We start from the raw sequence: 26,615 nt of genomic DNA, 5'->3' as shown, positions 1-26,615 counted from the left end.
CCAGACGCAATAACTTTTCCTTTACTTTAGAAGGAAATCTTGACATGCCCCACACCACTGAACCCCTTGAATTTTCACTGAGGTGGTAGGTGCCTGAATTTTCATGGGATTAATTTCCCACCCTCTAGCATGCAAATGGAAACCCTGGTGGCGTAGTGGTTAAGTGCCACGGCTGCTAACCAAAGGGTCGGCAGTTCGAATCCACCAGGCGCTCCTTGGAAACTCTATGGGACAGTTCTACTGTGTCCTCTAGGGTCGCTATGAGTTGGAATCGACTCGACGGCACTGGGTTTGGTTTGGTTGGTTACCATGCAAATGTTTTAGCAATAAGTCCAGAATCATTGACACTTCTTTCTTAGTAGGTCCAATCAGCATAATGTCATCAATGTAATGGACCAGTGTGATGTCTTATGGAAGGGAAAAGTGATAAAGTTCCCTGGGGGCTAAATTATGACATAGGGTTGGAGAGTTGATGTAGCCCCGAGGTAGACAACTGAAGTTGTGTTGTTGGCCTTGCCAGCTAAAGGCAAAGTGCTTCTGATGGTTCTTTGAAAGAGATATGGAGAAAAAGGCATTACCAGATCAGTAGCTGCATACCAGGTACCAGGAGATGTATTAATTTCCTCAAGCAATGCGATTACATCTGGAACAGTAGCTGCAATTGGAGTCACCAGCTGGTTAAGTTTTCAATAATCCACTGCCATTCACCAAGAATTTTTTTTGCACAGGCCAAATAGATGAGTTGAAGTGGGATGTGCAGGGAATTACCACCCCTGCATCCTTCAGGTTCTTGATGGTGGCAGTAATTTCCATCCCTCCAGGAATGCACTGTTGCTTTTGGTTTACTGTTTTCATAGGTAGGGGCTGTTCTAATGGCTTCCACTTGGCTTTTCCTACCATAATAGCTGTCATAGATGGAATTATGTCCCTCCAAAAATATGTGTATCAACTTGGTTAGGCCATGTGTGGTTGTCCTCCATTTTGTGATTGTAATTTTATGTTGAGAGGATTAGGGTGGGATTGTAACACCACCCTTACTTAGGTCACCTCCTTGATCCAAGATAAAGGGAGTTTCCCTGGGGTGTGGCCTGAGCCACCTTTTTTTTTTTTTTTATTATTAACTTTTATTGAGCTTCAAGTGAACGTTTACAAATCAAGTCAAACTGTCACAAATAAGTTTATATACACCTTACTCCGTACTCCCACTTGCTCTCCCCCTAATGAGTCAGCCCTTCCAGTCTCTCCTTTCGTGACAATTTTGCCAGCTTCCAACTCTCTCTATCCTCCCATCCCCTCTCCAGACAGGAGATGCCAACACAGTCTCAAGTGTCCACCTGATACAAATAGCTCACTCTTCATCAGCATCTCTCTCCTACCCACTGTCCAGTTCCTTTCATGTCTGATGAGTTGTCTTCAGGAATGGTTCCTGTCCTGGGCCAACAGGTTTGGGGACCATGACCGCCGGGATTCCTCTAGTCTCAGTCAGACCATTAAGTATGGTCTTTTTGTGAGAATTTTGGGTCTGCATCCCACTAATCTCCCGCTCCCTCAGAGGTTCTCTGTTGTGCTCCCTGTCAGGGCTGAGCCACCTTTTATTGCTCAAGAGATAAAAGAAAAGGAAAGCAAGCAGAGAGTTGGGGACCTCATGCCACCAAGGAAGCAGTACCAGGAGCAGAGCGCATCCTTTGGACACAGGGTCCCTGAGCCTGAGAAATTCCTCGACCAGGGGAAGATTGGGGACAAAGACCTTGCTCCAGAGCTGCGAGTGAGAGAAAGGATTCCCCTGGAGCCAGCGCCCTCAATTTGGACTTGTAATCTGTTAGTCTGTGAGAAAATTAATTTCTCTTTGTTAAAGCCATCCACTTGTGGTATTTCTGTTACGGCAGCACTAGATGACTAAGACAATAGCCGTTACGCCATTTTTCAGGGATCCACTGTGCGGGTTCTGCCAGTTTCCTGAGTATATCTATTCCAATTATGCATTCTGGAACTGGGGAAAGCACAACAGGATAGGTTCGGGACCCAATGGACCTACTGTGAGACTGACATGAGCTAAGAACCCATTAATAACCTGACCTCCACATGCCCCCACTCTGACTGGTGGGCCACAATGACATTTTGGGACTCCTGGAATTAGTGTCAGTTCAGAGTCAGTATCCAGAAATCCCTGAAAAGTCTGATTATTTCCTTTTCTCCAATGAACAGTCACTCTCATAAAAGGCTGTAGATCCCTTTGGGGGACCTTACTGGAAGAAAGATTAACAGTATAAGCACATCCTCAAGAGGACCCCGCCTGCCCTTCAATCAAAATTTTGTACGTCTGTAAACTTGCTCAAGTCTGGGAATTGATTCAGGGGCCGCGACTCTCTCTTCTGGCAATTCACGTTAGGCTGCTGTTCACTTGACCTAGAAATCATCTGCTTGTACAGATCAAGTAAATATTTACATTTCCTATCTATTTCACTCCTACGGACACCATGACTATATATACAATGCCGTAATTCCATACAAGTCAGGCTTCTGATTACTGCCTTGAATCTGCTGTCCATTATGGTAACCATACCCTCCTTGTCTTTGTCAATTGAGTGCCACCACTTGGCCTCTTCCACCATAGGCCACCATTGTAGTTAGGTGTCAACTCAGTTTGGGCAGTTCCCACCATCAAATCTGACTTACAGAAAACAGCAATCACAGCAGTCTTCAAGGATGTTGGAGCTCCCTTCACAAATTTGTTCCAAACAGTTATGGTAAAAGGTGTGTCCTCTGGGCACTCCACGTGTAGGTCTGTGGGTCTAACCTGATAAATCTGCTCTAGCATGCCAATTTCCCTAAGCCTTTCTATACCTTCTACAGTATACCAAGGCAGGTCTGGTACTTAAAATGGATTTAGTGTAGGCCACTGCAAAAATCCATGCTTCAGCAACCCAACCAAATAAACTATCAGAACCTTTCTTAACTTCTTGAGCTAAAACATTGAATGAAGAATCTGTGTGTAGTTAGCCCACATCAATAAACTCAAACTGGTCCATCTTTATGTTCCTTGTACCATTATCCCACACTCTTAATAGCCATTCCCACACATATTCCCCAGGTTTCTGTTTGTACATATTAGAAAAGTTGAGCAGTTCTTTCAGAGTGTAGCATACCTCCTCCTGGATCACACTTTGTACTTCACTTTTTGGGGCTCACTGGGACTTAAGTCTAGTTATATGTCTAGAAGCCAAAATCGGTGAGGAAATATTTTGAGAACATTCAGCATTGTCTTGTAAAGCATCCACCTCAAGAATGTCCCAGGCAATGATTCAGACTAAGATGCTTTAGATGCAGCTGGGATAATATCATTAGATGGGAGTGGGGAGGCTAATGGTTCTGTTGGCAGGGGTGAGTAAGTGGAATTTAGAGGCTCAATGTCTCCCACTTCCTGATTATCTGCCCATATATCTCCATCCCAGGTTTCAGGATCCCATTTCTTCCCAATCAATGCCTTCGCTTTAACTTCAGACATCTCTTGAGTTTGGCAGTTGAGATGGCATTGTAATTCAGCAACTCTTACAATAAGACTCTGGGTTTGCTATTCAACAATATCAGCTCTATTACTACAAGAAATAAGGCTTTCTTTCAAGCCAAAAGTAGAAAATTTGAGGTTGTTTTTGAAGCACTTGAGCTTTGACTCTGAAGCCTTGAGCTCATCTTTCTTTCACCAATTTGTCTAGCAAAAGTAGGACCAGCCAACCAGCTTTCTAATACTTCTGTTTATGACAAAATTGTATAAAGGTACCATACATACAATCACCGAGAACCTCATCTTTCACTACTACCTGATATTTTGCATATTTGAGTTATCACCTCATGCCATGGATTAGCACTGCCCTCTTTACTACTGGAATCAGAGTCATCAGCATCTTTAAGATTAACCAGACTTGAGAAACCATTTAGAAAATTCATTCTTACAATTTTGTTGCTCTTGAACCACTCTCAGTATCAATTGTCTTAGGTTGGGTTCTCTAGAGAAGCAAAACAAGTGTGTGTATATATATATATACACATACACATATATACATATATACAGAGAGAGAGATTTACATCAAGGAAATGGATTATGCAGTTGTAGAGGCTGTAATGTCTCAAGCCTGTGGGTCAGGAAAGAGGCTTCTGATCCATGAAGCTGCAGGGGCTGGTGAACCCAAGATTGGCAGGCTGGAGAGCAGGGCTGTTGCTCACAGGCTGTGAAGATCGATGAATCCCAAGACTGGCACGAAGACCACATGTAACCTGATAGCTCAAGTCTCAAGAACCACTGGTCTGATGAACAGGAACCAGGTGCAGGATCCAGACTAAGCAAAAGCCCCTGAGCCCTGCTTGAACATCAACCCTCACTAGATGCAGGTCACACGCTCAAGGAAACTCCCCCTCAACTGATTGGCTACTGTCATGGATTGAATTATGTACCCCCAAAAATGTGTGTATTAACTTTGTTAAGCCTTGATTCCCAGTATTGTGTGGTTGTCCTCCATCCTGTGATTGTAATTTTATGGTAAAGAGGATTAGTGTGGGATTGTGACACTGCCATTACCCAGGTCACACCCCGATGCAATGCATAGGAAGTTTCCCTGGGGTGTGGCCTGCACCACCTTTTATCTCTCAACAGATAAAAAGGAATGGGAAGGAAGCAGAGAGTTGGATATCTTATTCCAATAAGAAAGAAGCACCAGGAGCAGAGGGCGTCCTTTAGACCGGGGTTCCTGCTCAGAAAACTTGTAGTCCAGGGAAAGATTGATGAGAAAGACCTTCCTCCGGAAACGACAGAGACAGAAAGACTTCCCCTGGAGTTGACACACTGAATTTGGACTTCTAACCTACAAGACTGTGAGAAAAGAAACTTCTCTTTGTTAAAGCCATCCACTTGCGGTATTTCTGTTATAGCAGCACTAGATGACTAAGACAGCTGCTCACAGCAGATCCCATCATGGGGTGATTACGTATCAAATCTCAACAGGGAAGTGATCTCATTATATGACTGCCAAAACACTGAGAATCACGGCCGAACCAAGTTGACACACAATCCCAACCATCACAGTGCTGATCCTTATGAAAGAAATTATTCATTTATCAACTTATGTCAGAACCCGCTTAAGATGGAGACATGGAAAGGAAACCCCTTTGTAAGTTGGGGGCTTTTTTTGCCACCTCACTGGCCCCGACAAGTGACTCTGCAACGAAAGGATTATTCAAAAGATTAAACTGCTGTATGAGAAACTTTTTGTTAATCCATCCTTGACAATGACGTATTTTTACTTCCTTCTTTAATAGTGTCTTAGGGACTCCCTGACTGTGACTCCGTGGACTCTGCCAGTCTCTTGTGCCTAGTGTACACTGGTAGAACCGTCGTTGCAAAGACTGTCTTTGTCTTGGCTTAATGAAAATCTCTTTTATTTAAATTTGAGTCTGGGGTCTATTCCCCCTACAACACTTGCCATGATGTGCAGTGCAGGGTTTACAATTAATCTTACCTAAAGGAATTTGGTCTTCCCACACAATTCCTGCAAAATAAATGTAATATCATAATTAAGGAGTCTTTGTTATTCAGGCCAATATCTGAGGCTTTGTTCTAAAGAGTGGGGGATGTTCAAGCCAGAAAGACCATCTTCTGCCCTGGTGTCGTCAGTTGACCTCAGGAAGTGGCAGAGATTATGATTCAGTCAGTCACACTTATGCAATGAGGCCCTGATATGGACTGAATTGTGCTCACCCAAAATATGTGTTATAAATCCTATCCTCTATACCTATGGTTATCCTCCCAATTGGAAATGGGTTGTCTTTGTTATGTTAATGCTACAGGATTAGTGTAGATACAACTTGAATCAATCTCTTTTGAGATATAAAAGACATTAAACAAGCAAACTAGCAAGCAGAGATAGGGAAGATTGATGCTAAGCCACCTCAAGATCTTCAAGGAACCAGGAAACAAGCTGAAGGGTCAGGGACCTTCCTCCATAGCCAACAGAAACAGAAAGTCTGCCCATAGACCTGGCACTCGGATCTGACTTCTACCCTCCTAAACTGTGAGAAAAGAAATTTGCATTTGTCAAAGCCACACTTTTGTGACATTTCCGATACAGCAGCACTAGGTAAGTAAGACAGGCCCCAATCATGATTACACAATGAAGCCAATAAAAGCTCTGCACGCAAAAGTTTCATGAGTTTTTTGGTTGGTTAATGACATCCACATACATGGAAGGAATGGTAGCATAGACTTTAGGACGTAGAAGTCTTGCAATGGGAATTCTTCCAGACTTCGACCTATGAGTTCCTTTGATTGTATTCTTGTTGCTATAATAAAGGTGGAAGCGTAAGTACAGTGCTTTCTGTGAGCTCTCGAGTCATTCTAGCAAATTATCAAACCCAAGGAATTAGTGGCAATCACTAGGCCAGAAGTGAGGCAGGTAGGGAACCATAAGCTTGCAACTGGGATGCTAAGAGGGTAGAGAGAACCCCTGAATTTGTAGCCAGTACGTTAGAATTGAGGGAGGCCTGTGGGGGTTCCAGGCTTATGGTTTGCATCCTGAAGGGGTAGTGGGAAAACCCCAAATATGTAGATGCAATTCAGAAGTGAAGAAAAATCTTGGGCTGAATGACACTGTCCTTTTAGCTCATGAGATATGACCTGGGTCTAAGTGGCTAGGGTCAGAGAAAGAAGTACTGCATGCGTGGCTGGTGTCAGAACTGAACAGCAGTGACAAATGAGGATTTGGATTGGATTGGATGATTATCCTCATAGTTGATGACAGAATAATGGAAATTTGAGATTTCTACACAAGCAGGTTGTAACCAAGCATCAGAACTTGTCTAGCTTCAAGAGGAAGGATGAGAATCAGCATCAGCACAAAGGTGGTTCCTATGAGGTGGAGGTCAGACACACCTCCATTCTCTGAATTCTTCATTATTTCTGACACCAGGCACCACGCCAACCCCCCGCCAACACACTCTACTTCTCTGCTAGGTTTGATAATTTGTTGCCATAGCCACACAGAACTCACAGAACATAATTATCATTACGTGATTTATTAGGGAAATAACAGACTACAACTCGGAATCAGGATCAACCTGGAATTAACAGGATGCAACCAGGAGACAGGAAGCAATTCATAAATTATGACAGCTTCCAACAAGACAGCTCTTTCTTCTTGGCCATGCTGGCTGGCAGACTTTTTTCCCGGCCACGCCTGCCACCAGGTCCTTCTGTTGGTCATGCCCATCATCAGGCCCTTCTATCAGTTGTGCCAACCAGGAGCCTCTGTTGCCAAGCCTGCCATGCTCAAGAAAGTGATACAGCTCTTTAGCTCACCAACAACTGATCATAGGCACCACACTCCACCACAAAGTCTCCTGCTTGAATCACTCAGCTCTCTCACTCTGAAGGTTGACAAGCCCAGTGTAGCCACCTTGTTCCATTGACTAGGAAGCCCATCCCGCCATCTCGCACTAGTCTCCTGGTTTTACTACCTCTGTTTTTCTGTTACTGGACTCTGCCATGTTTGCCATCATTCCTCACCCTCTCACACTGTGTCCACTGTTACAGCTGTCTCCGTCTCCTGGGTCTCGAGGGTTGTAAGCGCAGGGACCCTGAAAGGATGTGTTCCATTCCTGGCTCTTCTCCTTAATGTTAGTAAGTCCCCCACCCCCCCATCCTCTGGAATTACCTCTTTTTAAGCCTAGTGGGATGGCCAAACTGACCAATCCCTTTGGTGGGCCACAGGTACCTTATTTGGATGTCCCAGCCAATCCCCACAAGACTTTCACACATCTTATTTGCATAATCCCACCCAATCATTTTGCGAGAGTTACAAGACCATGGCTAGAAAGGCCATATAGGAGTGATTCATTGCACTGCATAAGCCATTCTCCTGTCTGTCAGCAGGTCCTTTTGTTGTTCGTAATTGGAAGCAAGTGAACAGAGAAGTCAATCTGTAAATGATGATAGTGCCAAACAATAAAAGACAGAATGATGTAGGTATATAACTTTCAAATGGAGAGGAACTCAAGGCGATATCAATAAAAGACTGGTTAAAACATAGGAAGATGAAGGCAAATTTCAAGGTAACCACAAAGAAAGTTAACAAAACCTACTCATCAAAACTAAACAAGAGAAACATACTGAGTTAACACAAAATCTGTAATAATGAAAGAAATGAAAAGAAAATCCACAAACAAAAGTCGGCACAGTAAAGTAACAATGAAAACATCAGCACCACAAAAAAAGAAGCACAACAATATGACAACAATAAACTTATACCTAAGAATAATCACACTGAATGTAAATGGCTTACATGTGCCACTAAAGAGACAGAGAGTGACAGGATGGATTAAAAAAAAAAAAATACGACTCATACACATGCTTTCTACAAGAGACACACCTTGGGCACAAAGACAACAAATATATTAAGAATCAAAGGAGACTGCTAAGAGAGAGATGGTTGGTGTTAGAATTGGTAAGGATGGTGGAGAAAGGGTGCATGTCTGACCTCTGCCTTATAGAAATCAGCCTTGGGCTTAATCTTGATTGTATTTCCCCCTTCTGAAGTTAGAGGAGGTCATTCGTTGCCCCCACAGACATTTTTACACCCTTCAAAATGCTGTCTACAAACTCATCAGACATGAAAGGGACTGGACAGTGGGTAGGAGAGAGATGCTGATGAAGAGTGAGCTAATTATATCAGGTGGACACTTGAGACTGTGTTGGCATCTCCTGTCTGGAGGGGGGATGGGAGCATAGAGTGAGTTGGAAGCTGGCAAAATTGTCACGAAAGGAGAGACCGGAAGGGCTGACTCATTAGGGGGAGAGCAAGTGGGAGTACGGAGTAAGGTGTATATAAACTTATATGTGACAGTCTGACTTGATTTGTAAACGTTCACTTGAAGCTCAATAAAAGTTAAAAAAAAATGCTGTCTACAGGAGACACGCCTTAGACATAAATACACTAAAAATCACAGGATGGAAAAAAGTATATCAAGCAAAAGTAACCAAAAAAGAGCAGGAATGACAATACTAATCTCAGATAAAATAGACTTTAAGACAAAATCCACCATAAAAAGACAAGGACAGACGTTATATAATGATGAAAGGGTGTCTAAGCATGGACCAGCAATGCAAAACTCGTCTCTAAAAATGGAGGTTGCCAAGAGACCCATGAAAAAGGCATGCAACTGTAGTGTGGCAAAAAAGGAGTTTATTAGGGAGAGTTACATACTAGGCCAAGTCCTGGGCAGCTGAAGGACCAGAGCAGATCTCTGTGCCCAGCAGTAGGGGGTGAACATTTTATTGTGGTTATGGACAATAGTGGCTACAAGCCAGGGATGTTACATAAGGTGGCCTCAGCAAGGTTACATAACAGTGACTTGGCAAACAGTAGTGAACTAACAGAAAGAGTGAGGGCAGCCAGGTTTGGCCTTGCAAAGCCTGTTTCCCCTTCAGTCTACCTCTCATGGATGCTTCTTATACTCTGATGTGTGTCCCCTCTTCCACAATGTCCTTAAGGGCCCTGAGAGGCGGTGTCACTGTTGGGACAGACAGCATTGCTGTAGTTGGAGGCTCAGACCACACTGGCAGCATTGACAAACACAGCAGACAATCCTTATGCCCAGGAAAAGACCAAGACCCATCAAAAAACCATGCCAACTAGAGGGCAAAGAGGAAAACCAGGTGGCCACAGTAAACCAGCCATCAGGTATGTCCAAGGTTTCTATTAGTTTTTTTCATGTGGCCTATCAAATCAGTTAGGTTCTGGTGGTAGTCTGGTATACAGGTAGTACAACATTCAGTCTTTACTATGGCACACGTCTCACCTTGAGCAGCTGTTAAAATGTAGAACGTCCAGAGCCATTTGGTTCTGAAGGACTACCTTCCTCATCTGGGTAGTTTCAGCAGTTTATAACCATAAGCCTTCTCTGCTATTGTTCAGGTCCTCTTTAGTAAAATTAGTTAAAGCTTCAATTTGTCCAATTCCTTCTAGGAACCCCCGGGGGGAACAAAAACTGTTAAAAGGTAATCTTACCAGTGGAAAACACTATGATCGGTCCACCTGGCTCTCACCATGGGATACGTTAGAGGTTGTGGTATAGTTTTTATTCATGGTCCCTGCAGTATAGGGTAACCCTAAAGTGCAATGCCCTATCTAATTGTATGGTAACCAGGGCCACGCGTAGTGGTCACACAGCCATCGCGTGCCATTAGGAGTGAGATATACTCCTGTCTTCCAGTTGGGGTGTGTATATCACAACCAGTCAATGGCATTAGGTATTATCACCCCTTGGCATTGGGACGCAGAAGTCCAGCCCACTATGTGGGCAGGGGATTGGAGGGAGACGGGAGAGGGGACTTGTGGGGAGATAGGGGAACCCATGGGGATTTCCTGGGTTGAAAACAGAAGCAGGTAAGCCTATTACACCCTGTTCCGGTATCAACCAACCTAAACTATCCCAGAGGTGGTAAACACCCTCTCATGGCCAAAACAGAGAGGTGTTTTGGTCTCTTACCAAGATATGGGTGTCTGTGATTGTATGAGTCCAAGAAAAGATACTGTGTCCCCCCTCTCCTGTTATCCCCCAATTAGTTAAAGGGGCTTTTATGTCTCCCCTTGTCTGTTATACTTGTCTAGTTGGTTTTGGCCAGGGGCTCCACGTTCCAAGGCATGCCTTCAGTGCTTAAGAAGGGGAGTTGTCCACAGACCTAGCAGCTGCTTTTGTTGTGGACTACGGCCAAGCTGTGAGCCCACTCTAGGAAGAGGACAGCAGCCCAAAAGGGAAGCAAGAAGAATAGGCCATACCTGGGGCTGGAAAGATAGCTGTTTAGTAGATACCAAGAGGGATAAATCTTCCCATTCTATTAGGGTCACACTAATGGCTTCCCTTCAGGTGGTAAGAACAGTGGCTGCTGTATTTTTCTTGGCTAGTGTACCACACATACTGCGCTTGGGAGGTCACCTGCAGGGCTGTGGGTCACTGGTTTTACTGTATGCCAGAATAGGAAACCCACTTCCCTCCCTTGTGGTATAGCTGTTCTTCCTTTTTACATGAAGCGTGACTACCAAGGCCCTCCTTCTAGTAGGATGATGGTCTCCCATGTTAGGTTGATCCATTCCTCCACTTCCAGGAGAACGAGGTAACCAATCCACCCCAGTGGGGTAATGCACAACATGCAAAAAAAAATGCCAATAGATGGTTCTATTTCCCAGTACCAGGTCCTGGGATGTCCGGAGGACCATGATGTTTTGTTTCTGCAAGAGCATTGGTGGATAAGCTTCTGGAGCTTGTGGCATCACCAGTATCATCGCTGGGGAGTCACCGGAGGCTCCTAGTCTGGCACACAGAGCTAAAATAAAGCCCCAGTGCAAGCTGAATGTATTCACCCAAAGCCTCAGGCAGCAGCTTGGTCCACTCTGCCTGGGAAGCCTTGCCTGTATTTGTTGTTTAAGGACATCATTCTTCCTTTCTGCTAGGCCTACAGCCTGGGGTTTAGAGGGCAGGTCATAATGCCATTGTACTTCATTCTCAGCAGCCCATTTGCACACATTGTGACTTGTAAAGTGTATCCCCTGGTCACTATCAATCCTTTGGGGTATCTTATACATAACACTCAATTTTTGTAATCCCTTTTTTGTAGCAGACTGTTTGGCTCATTTATACAGGAATGTCTGTGTCAAGCCAGTGACAGTGTCCACACAAACGAGAGTATTCTTTGCTCCTTCACTGGGGGCTAGGGGCCCTATATAATCTACCTTCAAGTCCATCACCAGCTGTGTTCTCTTATATATCTTCCCAGGATTGTGGGGGCAGAAGCCTTGGGCATTGGCATGAGCACAGGTGGCAATTTTGTACAGTCCCCAGCAGATCACTATACTGGATGCTTGCTCTTTTGTTATCTGCCAACTAGCATGGGCACTACAGTGTCCACTTTTCTGGTAAATCTAATGGCAGCTTCCCTCTTGGGATGTGCTTTCTAACTTGTGCTATAGCATCTGCTTCTTGCTTTCCCAGCAGGGAAAGGGATGAATGGGCTGTTACATGAAAAACAGGTCAGCATTCAGGGTCTGGAGGCGATCCCAGATGTTCTGCCACAAGGCTTTCCACCACAGGACTTTACCCATTATTGTCCGTTGCTCCTTATGCCATTGGCCTAGCCACATAGCCCACAGGCTACTGCCCAACTGTCTGTACACAGGGGTAAAGGCCAGGGTTCATGGATGATGACTGTCCACATGGCTCTGAATTTTGCCAAGTGATTGCTTTGTCATGAGCTGGTTTTAAACAAAATGGTATCAGTGGAGACTTGCACAGTGAAGGGTTATAGTTCTTGCCCTTGCTAATGACTACACCTGCTGGAGAACGTCACAGGCCAGTAACAATCACTTCTCCATGGGACTGTATCAATTTTCTGCCCTGCGGTCCTCAATTGGGGCCAAAAACCTAGGAGGACTTTAGTTCGATCCTGGTCTTGCCTCAAGACCCAGCCAAAGCTGTCCTTAGTGTTGGTCACGTCTATCAGAAGGGTACTGCGGTGCAATGGAACACTTTTGTGTGGCTTTTATCACCATGGTCTTGTAACTCCCACAGAAGTGACTGGGCAGGACTGTAAAGACAGGGAAATTGTGGCCCACCAAGGGGATTGGTCAATATTTTTCCATCCTGCTGGGTTTGAAATGAGCCATCCCAAATGTGGGAGAGAGAAAGGATCCCACCACCACCAGTGAGGAACAGCCAGGAGTGGAGAGAGTGTGATTTGGACCCTGAATCCCCATGCTGAGAAGCTCCTGGAACCAGAGAGAGAGCTGTAACACTGAAGATGGTGAGAGGCAGTCACAAAGAAAATGTGGCAGGAAAGGCCAGTAGGAGATAGTGTGGTGGGCTTCCCCAGCCCACAGAGCGAGAAAGCTGAGTGCCTTTGGGCAGGAGACTTGCTGGTGGAGTGGGTGCCTCTGGGCACTTATCAGCAGAGCTAAAAGAGCTTTTTAACACTTGCCTGGGCAGGGCAGAGGCCAAGGGCCAGGGAGGCCAGTCTGTAAACCTGGCCAGGAAGAGGCTGTCCTGGTGGAAGACCTGCATCCTGAATTTTCCTGAACCTGAACTGTAACCTGTAACTTCACTAATAAACCCCACATCTTAGTGATCTGGTGCTGTTATAACACAAATACCACAAGCGGATGGCTTTAAGAAAGAGAAATTTATTCTCTCACAGTGTAGCAGGTTAGAAGCCCAAATTCAGGGTGCCAGCTCCAGGGAAAGGCTTTCTCTCTGTGTTGGTTCTAGGGGAAATTCAATGTCACCAACCTTCCCCTGGTCTAAGTGCTTCTTAGTGCAAGAGCCCCGCGTCCAAATGATGTGCCCCTCTCCTAGTTCAACATACAAAAATCAGTTGGATTCCTATACACCAACAAAGACAACCTTGAAAAGCAAATCAGGAAAACAATATCATCTATAATAGCTCCTAAAAAGACAAAATACATAGGAATAAATACAGCCAGGGTTGTAAAACAACTATACAAAGAAAAATACAAAACACTATTTCAAGAAATCAAAATAGACCTACATAAATGGAAAAACATACTAAGCTCATGGATAGGAGGACTCAACATTGTGAAAATGTTAATTGTACCCAATGCAATCTACAGCTATAATGCAGTTCTGATCTAAATACCAACAGCATTCTTAAATGAGATAGAAAAACTAACCTCCCAATGTTATACGGAAAGGAAAGAGGCCCCAGATAAGCAAAGCATTATTGAAGAAGAACAAAGTAGGAGGCCTCGCACTACCTGATCTCAGAACCTACTATACTACCACAGTAGTCCAAACAGCCTCTTAGTGGTACGATGACAGACACAAAGACCAATGAACAGAATGGAGAGCCCAGATGTAAATTCATACACCTGTAGTCAGCTGATCTTTGACAAATGACCAAAGGTGATTAAATGGGGAAAAGACAGACTTTTAAATAATTGGTGCTAGCAAAACTGGATACCTATCTGTAAAAAAAAAAAAATTAAGCAGGACCCATTCTTCACACCATACACAAAAACTAATTCAAAATGGATCAAAGACATAAAACTGAAAACGATAAAGATCATGGAAGAAAAAATAGGGACACTAGGGGCCCCATAACATGGAATAAATGTAACACAAACCATAACAAACAGGGCATAAACACCGGAAGATGAACTAGATAACTGGGAGCTCCTAAAAATTACTTTCTGCCGTCAGCTGCTCCTCTGCTAAATGGACTAGCTCACAGTCAACGTAGCAGCTTTGGGACCACTCGGCTCTCACATGGTTCTGCCTCTCTGCCACTCCAGCTCTTAGCCAGCATCTTTTCTTCCATCCAGAAGGCCTCCCCCGAAACTTCTCCATTTCAGGTATATATATATATATATATATCCTGATTATCACTCACAATACCAGAGTTCAACCATCCTCAATTACTCATGAGATGTCAATCAACTCAGGTCTTGTTAATTACCAAAGCTGGAAAAAAAATACCTAACCATCAAGTTGTTTACACCTTACCTAGAAAATGTCAACCAGGGGAATTCCTTGGGCATAAGTAACAATTCTTTGTGGGTACAAAACAACACAGGAACCCCCTTTCAATAAACTAGAGCAAAGGTAACAACTTCTCCAGGTTTAGAGGAAAAATATCTCCCAAACTGTTCTCCAAAAAATAGACCAAGGCCAAAGGGCACACAGAGGCACTGATTTTATAACAATTGTAAAAAAATATATAAATAAAACTATGAAAGAATGTACAATCTCCTTGAGGAGATAAGATGTGGGCACTGAAAGAAAAACTTCTTTCCTAGAGTGGTTAAAGCCATCAAACCCATAGCTGTCAAGTTGATTCTAACATAAAGCACCCTGCCTTAGTCATCTAGTGCTGCCATACAGAAATACCACAAGTGGATGGCTTTAACAAAGAGAAATTTATTTACTCACAGTAAAGTAAGCTAAAAGTCCAAATTCAAGGCACCAGCTACAGGGGAAAGCTTTCTCTCTCTGTCGGCTCTGGAGGAAGGTCCTTGACCTCCATCTTCCCATGGTTGAGAAGCTTCTTAGGCACAGGGTCCAAAGGATGCCCTCTGCTCTTGGTCCTGCTTTCTTGGTGGTATGAGGTCTCCAACTTTCTGCTTGCTTCCCTTTCCTTTTATCTCTTGAGAAGTAAAGGTGATGCAGGCCACGCCCCAGGGAAACTCCCTCTATCTTGGATCAGGGAGGTGACCTGAGTAAGGGTGGTGTTACAATCCCACCCTAATCCTCTCAACATAAAATTACAATCACAAAATGGAGGACAACCACACAATACTGGGAATCATGGCCTAACCAAATTGATACACATATTTTTTGTGGACATATAATTCAATCCATGACATTCCACCCTTTAAAGCCCAAAACCAAACCCACTGCCATTGAGTTGATTCTGACTCATAGTGACCCTATAAAAAAAAAAAAAAAGCCCCCCAAAAATCACATCCTTGCAACATGCAAAACATATTCATTCCATCATATCATAGCAAAAATCTTAACTCCAAGTCCAAAATCCAAAAATTCCTCTTCATCTGTGAAATCTAGAATACAAGTTGTCTGCTTCCAAAGGTACAATGGCAGAACAGGCACAAGCTAGACATTTCCATTACAAATGGGAGAAACTGGAGGAAAAAAAGGGATAACAGGCACCAAGCAGGTCAGCAGAACACATTACATTAGCTCTCAAGGCTTTGAAAATAATCTTCTGTTCTCTGAGACCATTTACACAATAGCCCTGCCCTTCAGAATCTAGGTATTGACCACGCTCTCCACATTCTGAGTGGAGGCCTCTGGACCCTGGGCTTCAGCTCCACATTCTAGGCCCACTGGGACAGCAACTCTGCTCCCATGGCTTTAGGCACACAATTCTCCTAGTCCATCTGAGTGGCCGCTCCACCCTTAGAAACATCAGAGGCCATGGCTCTACCCTATGAAATCCCTGAGGTCATGGCCATACCTTTTGAGACTGAGGCAGCTCGGCTTCTTGTATTGTCTCTTCAGCTTCTGCTTCCTGAATCCTTGGCCTCTTGGCTCCTGGGGACTCATGCTCACATCTGCCCTCCTGAGGCAAGTGTTCCAAAACTCTGTAGCTCCACTGATAAGTGCCTGGTGGCACCCCACTCCACCAGAAAGCCTCCTGCATACAGGCACTCAGCTCTCTGGCTCCCTGGTTGGAAGCCTAGCTCCAACAGTAAGTGCTTGGGGGCACCCCACTCCACCAGGATGCCTCCTGTGCACAGCCACTCAGCTCTCTCGCTCCATGGGTCAGCTCCAGCACCGTCTCCCGCTGGTCTCCCAGTTCTGCTGCTGTCGGTTCTTTTCTGTTGCCATTTCTGTGCCACTGCAGGTTCTCTGCTGCACTGGTCCCCAGCCGCTGTAACAACTCTATCCATTCAGTTTCAAAACCGCTTCCACATTTTAGGTATCTGTTAGAGCAGCATCCCACTCCTGGTACTAAATTCTTAGTCACCTAGTGCTGCTGTAACAAAAATACCAAAAGTGGGTGGTTTTAACAAAGAGAAATTTATTTACTCACAGTAAAGTAGGCTAAAAGTCCAAATTCAAGGCATCAGCTCCAGGGGAAGACTTTCTGTGTCACCTCTGAAGGAAGGTCCTTGTCCTCAATCTTCCCACGGTCGGGGAGCTTCTCAGGCGCAGGGACCCTGGCCCAAAAGATGCACTCTGCTTTAGGTTCTGCTTTCTTGGTGGTATAAGGACCCCAACTTTCTGCTTGCTTCCCTTTCGTTTTATCTCTTGAGAGGTAAAGGTGGAGCAGGCCACACCCCAGGGAAACTCCATTTACCTTGGATCAGGGAGGTGACCTGAGTAGGGGTGGTGTTACAATCCCACCCTAATCCTCTCAACATAAACTTACAATCACAAAATGGAGTACAACCACACAATACTGGGACTCATGGCCTTACCAAGTTGATAAACATATTTTTGGGGGGGACATAATCAATCCATGACAGACTCTATAGCACAGAGTAGAACTGCCCCATAGGGTTTCCAAGGAGTCGCTAGTAGATTTGAATTGCTGACTACTGTGCCACCAGGGCTCCCGGATGCTTAAGGACCCTTAAAAGTAGTCCTTACTCCAAGAATCTGTGGGTAGTCCCAATGGTTAACACATTTGGCTGCAAACCCAAAAGACTATAGGTTCAACTCCACCCAGAGGTGACTCAAAGGAAATGTCTAGTAATTTCCTTTCAAAAACTCAGCCATGGAAAATCCTAGGGAGCAGAGTTCTACTCTTATACACATGGTCACCATGATTGGGAATCTACTCAATGGACAGGAAACTGACATAAGAAATTTTCAGGATTTTCTAACTTCTAAATATTCTAACTAAACCCGTTGTACCAACTACTCCATGTCTATTTCACCTAATGTAGATATTGCATCATCCTTTGACTAGATTACCTGCAGTGTCAAGATTCCACTTAAATATAATCCAACTAACTCAATGCTCTCTCCAAGAGGGCATGGACTCTTTTCGATTCACCACTGTATTTTCAGCTCCTGGAAACAGGGCTAGGCACAAAGACAGTAAGTGACAAGTGTTCATTACATGAAAAGAATAAACTCGGTTGAACACTACTGTTTTTTAGGTCCCTCTGCATGACTGAATGTCCTAAAATTGATGACAGACATTCTGGTTTTCAATTATTCCTTCACACTGTTCGGGGGGAAACTCAACTGATACATATGTGCTCAAATCCCACCAACACAACATTGCATTTTTGCAACCAACCATCTCCTAGGGCTTTTTTCATTAATAAAAAATAGCAACATTCAAAACACTGATTATCTTCTGTTTCAGAAATGCAGTTTTCATTTCCTCCACTGACATTAACGCACACTTTCATTCATTTAATTGGCACAATAGAACAACTGAAGCTTATGTGTTCATGGTAGCGTCAGAGTATGTCATGATATCAAAGCATATATTTATGTAGGACGAGCATACCAAGCTTTCCCAGTCTCTGCATTCATTACGGTTTCCCTCAGGATACACTTTGTAGCCATACAATGAGGCAAAATATTTTGCTCAACCTCTTCCCCAGTGTTTGACTTTATCCTACCTGTTTTATGTGCCATAAGGTAAGAGGTAATTGATCAATGAAGGCACTGTAACATTTGCTGCATTCATAAGGTTTCTCTCCTGTACAAATTCTCTGTAATCTCCTGAGGGTTCACATCCGGCAAAAGGCTGTCCCACAAGGACTATGTTCCTATTTGTTAGGAAGCCACTGGTGTTTACTGATGTCTGAGCTGCCACAGAAGGCATCTGCATACTCACTGTGTTAACAGGGTTTCTCTCCTGCATGAGATCACTGGTATGTGCCTCACTGTGGAAGGGTTTTCCACCTTGATTGAACATACATGTTTCTCTCCAGTGTGTTTCTTCTCCAGGGAAGACATATAGGCAAATGCTGCTCCACACTCACTGCAGCCATATGGTGTCTCTCCTATGAGATCTCTGATGTACAATGAGCTCTGGCTTCTTGTCAAAGGCTTTCTCATTTCTCACATTCACCACAATTGAAGGGTTTCTCACTTATGTGACTTTTCTGATGTATAATGAGACTTGACTTCTGAGAATAAAATTTTCCACATTCACTGCATAAAAAGGGAGATACTCCTGTGTGAAATCTCTGATGTGCTATGAGGCATATCTTCTGACTGAAGGCTTTCCCACATTCAACACACACATAGGGTTTCTCTCCAGTATGAATTCGGTGATGAGTAATGAGATTTCCCTTCTGGGTGAAGGCTTTTCCACATTCTCTACATATATAGGGTTTCTCTCCAGTATGAGTTTGCTGATGAACAGTGAGATGTACTTTATGGATGAAGCCTTTTTCACACTGACTGCATATATGTGGTCTCTCTCCAGTAGGAGATCACTGATGGATAGTGAGATTTCTATTCCGGCTGAAGCCTTTTCCACATGCATTGCATACATAGGGTTTCTCTCCAGTATGAGTTCGCTGATGAATAGTGAGACCTGTCCTCTGAATGAAGCCTTTTCCACAATGACTGCATACATGGGGTTTATCTCCAGCATGAGTTCGCTGATGAACAGTGAGTTCATTTTTCCAGATGAAGCCTTTTCCACATGTACTGCATATATGGGTTTCTCTCCAGTATGAGTCTGCTGATGAACAGTGAGATTTACTTTATGGATCAAACTGTTTTCACTTTCATTATATATATAAGGGTTTTCTGTCATATGAATTTCCTGATGTTTACTGAGGTGTGATTTACAGTAATAGGCTTTGCCACACTCTGTGCATTTATATGGTTTTTCTCCTTTATGAGTTGTGTGATGTTCGACGAGCTTGGACTTTTTAAAGAAAATTTCCCTACATACACTACATCTATATGGTTTCTCTCTTGTATGAATGATCTGATGCTCTGTATGGAAAGACTTCCTGATCAAGGCTTCCTTACATGTACTGTGTACACATGGTTTCTTTATTTTGTGAGTTTTCTGATGCTGAATGAGTTGGCATTTAGTGTTACTCGACTTCTGACTCTCACAGAATTTCACTTCAGTATAACGTTGTTCTCCGTCAGCATGGAGAAAGGTTTTCTCATCTCCATTAAGCTCAGCAGAGTTCTTTATCGCATTGCTTCTGCTCTGTTGAGTGCTGTTAAATTTGATTTCACAGCTTTTCCATTTAAGTCAAACATACCATGATTTTCCCTTAAAAGAAACGGATTTTTTTGCCGATGAACAATATTTTCCGATGCGTTATGTTCATGGCACTGTTCCTATCTGTCCACCCTGCTTTTGTTCTGCAAGCACCCAAGCAGATGATCATCAGCTCTCCAGATTTCTAGGAAAGAAGAGAACAATGAGTTGTTCTATTATTTTGATTTGCAATGAACCCATTTTAAAAAATACACTGCAGTAAGGTGGCTCTTTAGTGACAACCCTCTCATATGAGTGTAAATATAACACCATGCTTAATGTTCATTGCACAATGGTAAAAATACAATAATATAAACGATGCAATAGTAAAAGCAGTTAGTAAAGAAATAAGGTTAGATAATACATAAAGAATAAACACAGATTTGGCTGCTTCTTTAAAAAGCCCTTGAAAACATGCAGAGGATGTAAAATAAAAGCAAGTCACTGTGACGCAGAACACAGAGGTTCTAAGGCCTCCTGATCCCAACTGATGAAGGACTGATTCATTCATTCCACAAATTCTTCCTGAAAGACTACTAGTCACCAGACATAGTTGGGTATGTAAAGAATGAAGAATGTGACGTTTGGGAGAAAATAATTTTCACACATATAAAGTAAGGTAGAGCCCTGGTGACACAGTAGTTAAGCATTAAGGTTGCTAATCAATAGGTCGGCAGTTAAAATCCACTAGCTGCTCCTTGGAAACTCTACGGGGAACAGTTCTACTGTTCTATAGGGTCGCTATGAGTCGGAATCAACTAAAAAACATTGGGTTTTGGTACAGTAAAGGTATTAGGAATACAAAAGCATATTCCTTGTTTATGAAGTCTATACAATTATCTGATAAACTACTGAAAAAAGGGAAGGAAAGCCATACTGAAAGTAGCTGTAGATTGTGAAAAGTGCTTTTTATGACAGTTGTATTTTATTGGCTATGCAAAGGCATTTGACTGTGTGGATTATAACAAATTATGTATAATATTGCCGAGAATGGGAATTCCAGAACACTTGATTGTACTCATGAAGAACCTGTACATAGATCAAGAGGCAGTTGTTCGAACAGAAGAAGGGGTACTACCTGGTATAAAGTCAGGAAAGGTGTGCATCAGGGCTGTATCCTTTCACTATGCTTATTCAATGTGTATGCTGAGCAAATAATTCGAGAAGCTGCAGTATATGAAGAAGAATGGGCATCAGGATTGGAGGAAGACTCCCTGACAATCTGCGCTATGCAGATGACACAACCTTGCTTGCAGAAAGTGAAGAAGACATGAAGTAGTTACTGATGAAAATCAAAGACAACACCCTTCAGCATGGATTACACCTCAATATAAAGAAAATAAAAACTCTCATAACTGGACCAAAAAGCAACATCATGATAAATGAAGAAAAGACTAAAGTTGTCAAGGATTTCATTTCACTTGGATCCACAATCAATACCCATGAAAGCTTCAGTCAAGAAATCAAAAGATGTAATGCGAATCTGCTGAAAAGGCCTCTTTATAGTGTTAAAAAGCAAAGATGTCACCCTGAAGACTATGGTGTGACTGACCCAACCCAGGGTGTTTTGAATCACCTCACATGCATGCAAAAGCTGGACAATGAATAAGACCAAAGAAAAATTGATGCCTCCGAGTTATGGTGTTGGCAAAGAATACTGAATATAACATGGACCGCCAAAAGAAAATCTGTCTTGGAAGAAGTACAGCCAGAATGCTCCTGGGAAGCATGGATGGTGAGACTAAGTCTCACATACTTTGGACATGTTATCAGGAGGGATCAGTTCCTAAAAAGGACATCATGCTTGGTAAAGTAGAGGGTCAGTGAAAAAGAGGAAGACCCTCAATGAGATGGACTGACACAGTGGCTGCAACACTGGGTTCAAGAATAACAATGATTATGAGGATGGCGCAGGACCAGGCAATGTTTCGTTTCTCCTGTACCTAGGGTCACTATGAGTCAGAATTGACTTGATGGCATCTAAGCACAACAAGAACAGGCAAGAGGTGGAAGAAATGGGGATACATTCTGAAAGAAGGGAAGGCTCGCTGATGAATTCGTTGTTGCCGGGGTGGGGTAAAGAATGTGACGAGTAAAGGTAAATGAATAATTTCTTTTTTCAGGGTGAGAAAAAAGCTGGTGCCTATGAGGCGTACTGGTTAAGGGCTATAGCTGCTAACCCAAGGGTCGGCAGTTTGAATCCTCCAGGCCCTCCTTGGAAACTCTACAGGGCAGTTCTACGCTGTCCTATAGGGTCACTATGAGTCAGAATCGACTTGATGGCACTGGGTTTGGTTTTTTGGCAGAGGTTAAGTACGTACCAAATGTCCAGTGTTTCCAAATTGCTGTACCACTCCATCGTCTCTAATATCAGACACTCCCCCTCCTCTCAGTACTCTTCCTCCCGTCTTTGGGCTCCGTAATTCACCGCAACATTGCACAGAGTTCACAAACCATATGAAGGAAATGGCTCACAGAATTTTGGATGCTGGCAAGTCCCAAATCTGTGGATCAGGCATAGGCTTCTCCTGACTCAGGTGGCCGCAGAGGCTGATGAACCCAAATCGGCAAGCCAGATGACAGATTGCTGGCTCACAAGGCTGCATAAGATGGCAAATCAGGTCAGACAATAGGCTGCTGGCCCATGGGGCTGCAGAAGTTGGCAAATCCCAGAATCTGAAGGTCAGGCAGTAGGCCATTGGCTCAACTCCCAAGACCAGACATCAGACAATGACAAACTGGACACAGGATTCAGATGCAGAATGAGACAGCATGCCACCAGGACACCCACATATATACACTGGATACAGACCACACCCAGGGAAGGGCATGACTTGAGTAAGGGTGTAATCTGAGTAACACCTTCCTGCAAGGCTGGGTCTAAAGATACACCCCATACTAATCCTGCCTCATTAACATATAGACTTTAGGATTTATAACAGAGAAAAAAGAGGATAACTAAGATAATTTCATTAGATCACAAAATAGAAGACAGCTACACAATACTGGAAATCATGGCCTAGCCAAGCTGACAAGCAACACCAACCCCCACAACTGGTTAGTATTACATATACTTTATTTGCATGGTCCCATTCAACCACTGTGTGGAAGCCTGAAAGACTACCACTAACCAAAAAACCAAACCCATTGCCACTGAGTCCATTTTGACTCATAGTGACACTACAGTAGAGTAAAAAAAAAAAAAAAAAAAACCCATTGAGTAGAACTGCCCAAAATGGTTTTCAAGGAGCAGCTGGTGGATTCAAACTGACCTTTTAATTAGCAGCCGAACTCTTTGCTGCCTCTTGGATGGCTCATTTCATAAGCCTAGCAGAATGGCAAAACTGACCAATCCCTTTGGTTGGCTACAATTACCTTATTTGCACAGTCCTGTCCAATCATTTGGGTAGGAGTTACAAGACCATGGCAAGAAAGGCCACACAAAAGATATCACACTACACTGAGTAACCTCATTCTGAGGACTCTGCCCGAATGAAGGAGTCTTTTTTTTTTTTTATTGTACCTTAAGTGAAAGTTTACAAATCAAGTCAGTCTCTCACACAAAAACTTATACAAACCTTGCTATGTACTCCTAGATGCTCTCCCCCTATTCAGACAGCACACTCCTCCTTTCCATCCAGTATTCCCTGTGTCCATTCACAAGCTCCTGTCCCCCTCTGCCTTCTCATCTCACCTCCAGGAAGGAGTTTCCCACATGTCATGTAGAAGGACTAATCCTTTTTCTAAAACTTTATTGCGCTTTAAGGGAAAGTTTACAAATCAAGTCAGTCTCTCATACAAAAATTTATACACACCTTGCTATATACTCCTAATTGCTCTCCCCCTAATGGCCCCCTCCGACCTCTCATCCCCCCTCCAGGCAGGAGCTGCCCACATAGTCTCATGTCTCTACTTGATCCAAGAAGCTCACTCTTCACCTGTATCATTTTCTATCCCACAGTCCAGTCCAGTCCCTGCCAGAAGAGTTGGCTTTGGGAATGGTTCCTGTCTTGTGCTAACAGAAGGTCTGGGAGCCATGACCACTGAGGTCCTTCTAGTCTCAGTCAGACCATTAAGTCTAGTCTTTTTAGGACAATTTGGTGTCTGCATACCACTGCTCTCCTGCTCCCTCAGGGGTTCTCTGCTGTGTTCCCTGTCAAGGCAGTCATTGGTTGTAGCCAGGCACCATCTAGTTCTTCTGGTCTCAGGCTCATGTAGCATCTGGTCTGGTCTGTGTGGTCCTGTCTCTTGGGCTCATAATTACCTTGTGTCTTTGGTGTTCTTCATTCTTAGTTGCTCCACGTGGGTTGAGACCACTTGATGCATCTTAGATGGCCCTCTTACTAGTGTTTAAGACCCAAGACGCCACTCTCCAAAGTGGGATGCAGAATGTCTTAATAGATTTTATTACGCCAATTAACCTAGATGTTCCCTGAAATCATGGTCCCCAAACCCCCACCCCTGCTACCCTGGCCATGGAAGAGTTCAGTTTATTTAGGAAACTTCTGTGCTTCTGGTTTAGTCCAGTTGTGCTCACTTCTCCTGTATTGTGTGTTTTCTTTCCCTTCACCTAAAATAGTTCTTATCTACTATCTAATTAGTGAAAACCCCCCTTCTTCCCTCCCTCCCTCCCCACTCTCGTAACCATCAAAGAATATTTTCTTCTGTTTAAAATATTCCTCAAGTTCTTATAATAGTGGTCTCATACAATGTTTGTTCTTTTGCAACTAATTTCACTCAGCAAAATGCCTTCCAGATTCATCCATGTTATGAAATGTTTCACGGATTCACCGTTGTTCTTTATCGATGCTTCGTATTCCATTATGTGAATACACCGTAATTTATTTATCCATTCATCCATTGATAGGCACCTCGGTTGCTTCCGCCTTTTTGCTATTGTAAACAGTGCTGCAATGAACCTGGGTGTGAATATATCTATTCGTGGAAAGACTCTTATTACTCTAGGATATACGCCAAGGAGTGGGATTGCTGGATCGTATGGTAGTTCTATTTCTAGCTATTCAAGGAAGCGCCAAATCTGTTTCCAAAGTGGTTGTACCATTTTACATTCCCACAGTGTATAAGTGTTCCAGTCTCTCCACAACCTCTCCAACATTTATTATTTTGTGTTTTTTGGATTGATGCCAGCCTCCTTGGAGTGCGATGGAATCTCATTGTAGTTTTGATGTGCATTTCTCTAATGGCTAATGATGGTGCGCATTTCCTCATGTATCTGTTAGCTACCTGAATGTCTTCTTAGTGAAGTGCCTGTTCATATCTTTTGCCCATTTTTTTAACTGGGTTATTTGTCTTTTTGTAGTTGAGTTTTTGCAGTATCAAATAGATTTTAGAGATAAGTCACTGATCACAAATGTCATAGCTAAAAATTTTTCCCAGTCTGCAGGTAATCTTCTTACTCTTTTGGTGAAGTCGTTGGATGAGCATAGGAGTTTGATTTTTAGGAGCTCCCGGTTATATAGTTTCTCTCCCGCATTGTTAACAATGTTCTGTATACTGTTTATGCCATGCATTAGGGCTCCTAGCATTGTCCCTATTTTTTCTTCCATGATCTTTATATTTTTAGATTTTATATTTAGGTCTGTGATCCATTTTGAGTTCATTTTTATGCATGGTGTGAGGTTTCAGTCTTGTTTCATATTTTTGCAGATGGATATCCAGTTATGACAGCACCATTTGTTAAAGAGACTGTCTTTTCCCCACTTAACTGATTTTGGGCCTTTGTCAAATATCAGCTGCTCGTATGTGGATGGATTTATGTCTGGATTCTCAATTCTGCTCCATTGGTCCATGTACCTGTTGTTGTACCAGTACCAGGCTGTTTTGACTACTGTGCAGGTACAATAGGTTCTAAAATCAGGTAGAGTGAGGCCTCTCACTTTGTTCTTTTTCAGTAATGCTTTACTTATGCTGGGCCTCTTTCCCTTCCATATGAAGCTGGTGATTTGTTTCTCCATCTCATTAAAAAACGTCGTTGGAATTTGGATCAGAATTGTATTGTATCTATAGATCGCTTTTGGTAGAATAGACATTTTTACAATATTAAGTCTTCCTATGAATGTGCAAGGTATGTTTTTCCAGTTATGTACGTCTGTTTTGGTTTCCTGCAGTAGCGTCTTGTAGTCTTCTTTGTATAGGTTTTTTATGTCTCTGGTAAAATTTATTCCTAAGTATTTAATCTTTGTGGGTGTTACTGCCAATGGTATTGATTTCGTGATTTCCTCTTTGATATTCTTTTTGTTGGTGTAGAGAAATCCAAATGATTTTTGTATGTTTATCTTGAAACCTGAAACTCTGCTGAACTCTTCTATTAGTTTCAATAGTTTTCTTGAGGATTCTTTAGGGTTTTCTGTGTATAAGATCATGTCATCGGCAAACAGAGATACTCTTACTTCTTCCTTACCAATCTGGATGCCCATTATTTCTTTACCTAGCCTAACTTCTCTGGCTAGACCTCCAGCACAATGTTGAATAAGAGCGGCGATAAAGGGCATCCTTGTCTGGTTCCCGATATCAACGGGAATGCTTGCAGGCTCTCTCCATTTAGGATGATGTTGGCTGTTGGCTTTTTATAAATGCCCTTTATTATGTTGAGGAATTTTCCTTCTATTCCTATTTTGCTGAGAGTGTTTAGACGAATGGGTGTTCAACTTTGTCAAGTGCCTTTTCTGCATCAATTGATAAGAACATGTGGTCCTTGTCTTTTATTTATATGATAAAACAAAAAGGACCAAACCCGTTGCCATCGAGTAGATTCCAACTCAAAGCAACATATGGATTACATTAATTGTTTTTCTAATCTTGAACCATCCCTGCATATCTGGTA

The 26,615-nt window shown here is 43.1% G+C and overlaps 1 pseudogene; it reads right to left on the bottom strand.

Annotated features, from left to right (window-relative positions):
* Positions 1-14,801: 14,801 nt before the first annotated feature.
* Positions 14,802-26,615, bottom strand: part of LOC100672016 (zinc finger protein 350-like) — a 35,831-nt pseudogene continuing 24,017 nt past the window's right edge.

This window comes from Loxodonta africana, chromosome 11 (assembly GCF_030014295.1).
Source record: "Loxodonta africana isolate mLoxAfr1 chromosome 11, mLoxAfr1.hap2, whole genome shotgun sequence".
Lineage (NCBI taxonomy): Eukaryota > Metazoa > Chordata > Mammalia > Proboscidea > Elephantidae > Loxodonta > Loxodonta africana.
The sequence above is the reverse complement of the archived record's forward strand: the minus strand, read 5'-3'. Positions and strand labels throughout refer to the sequence as shown.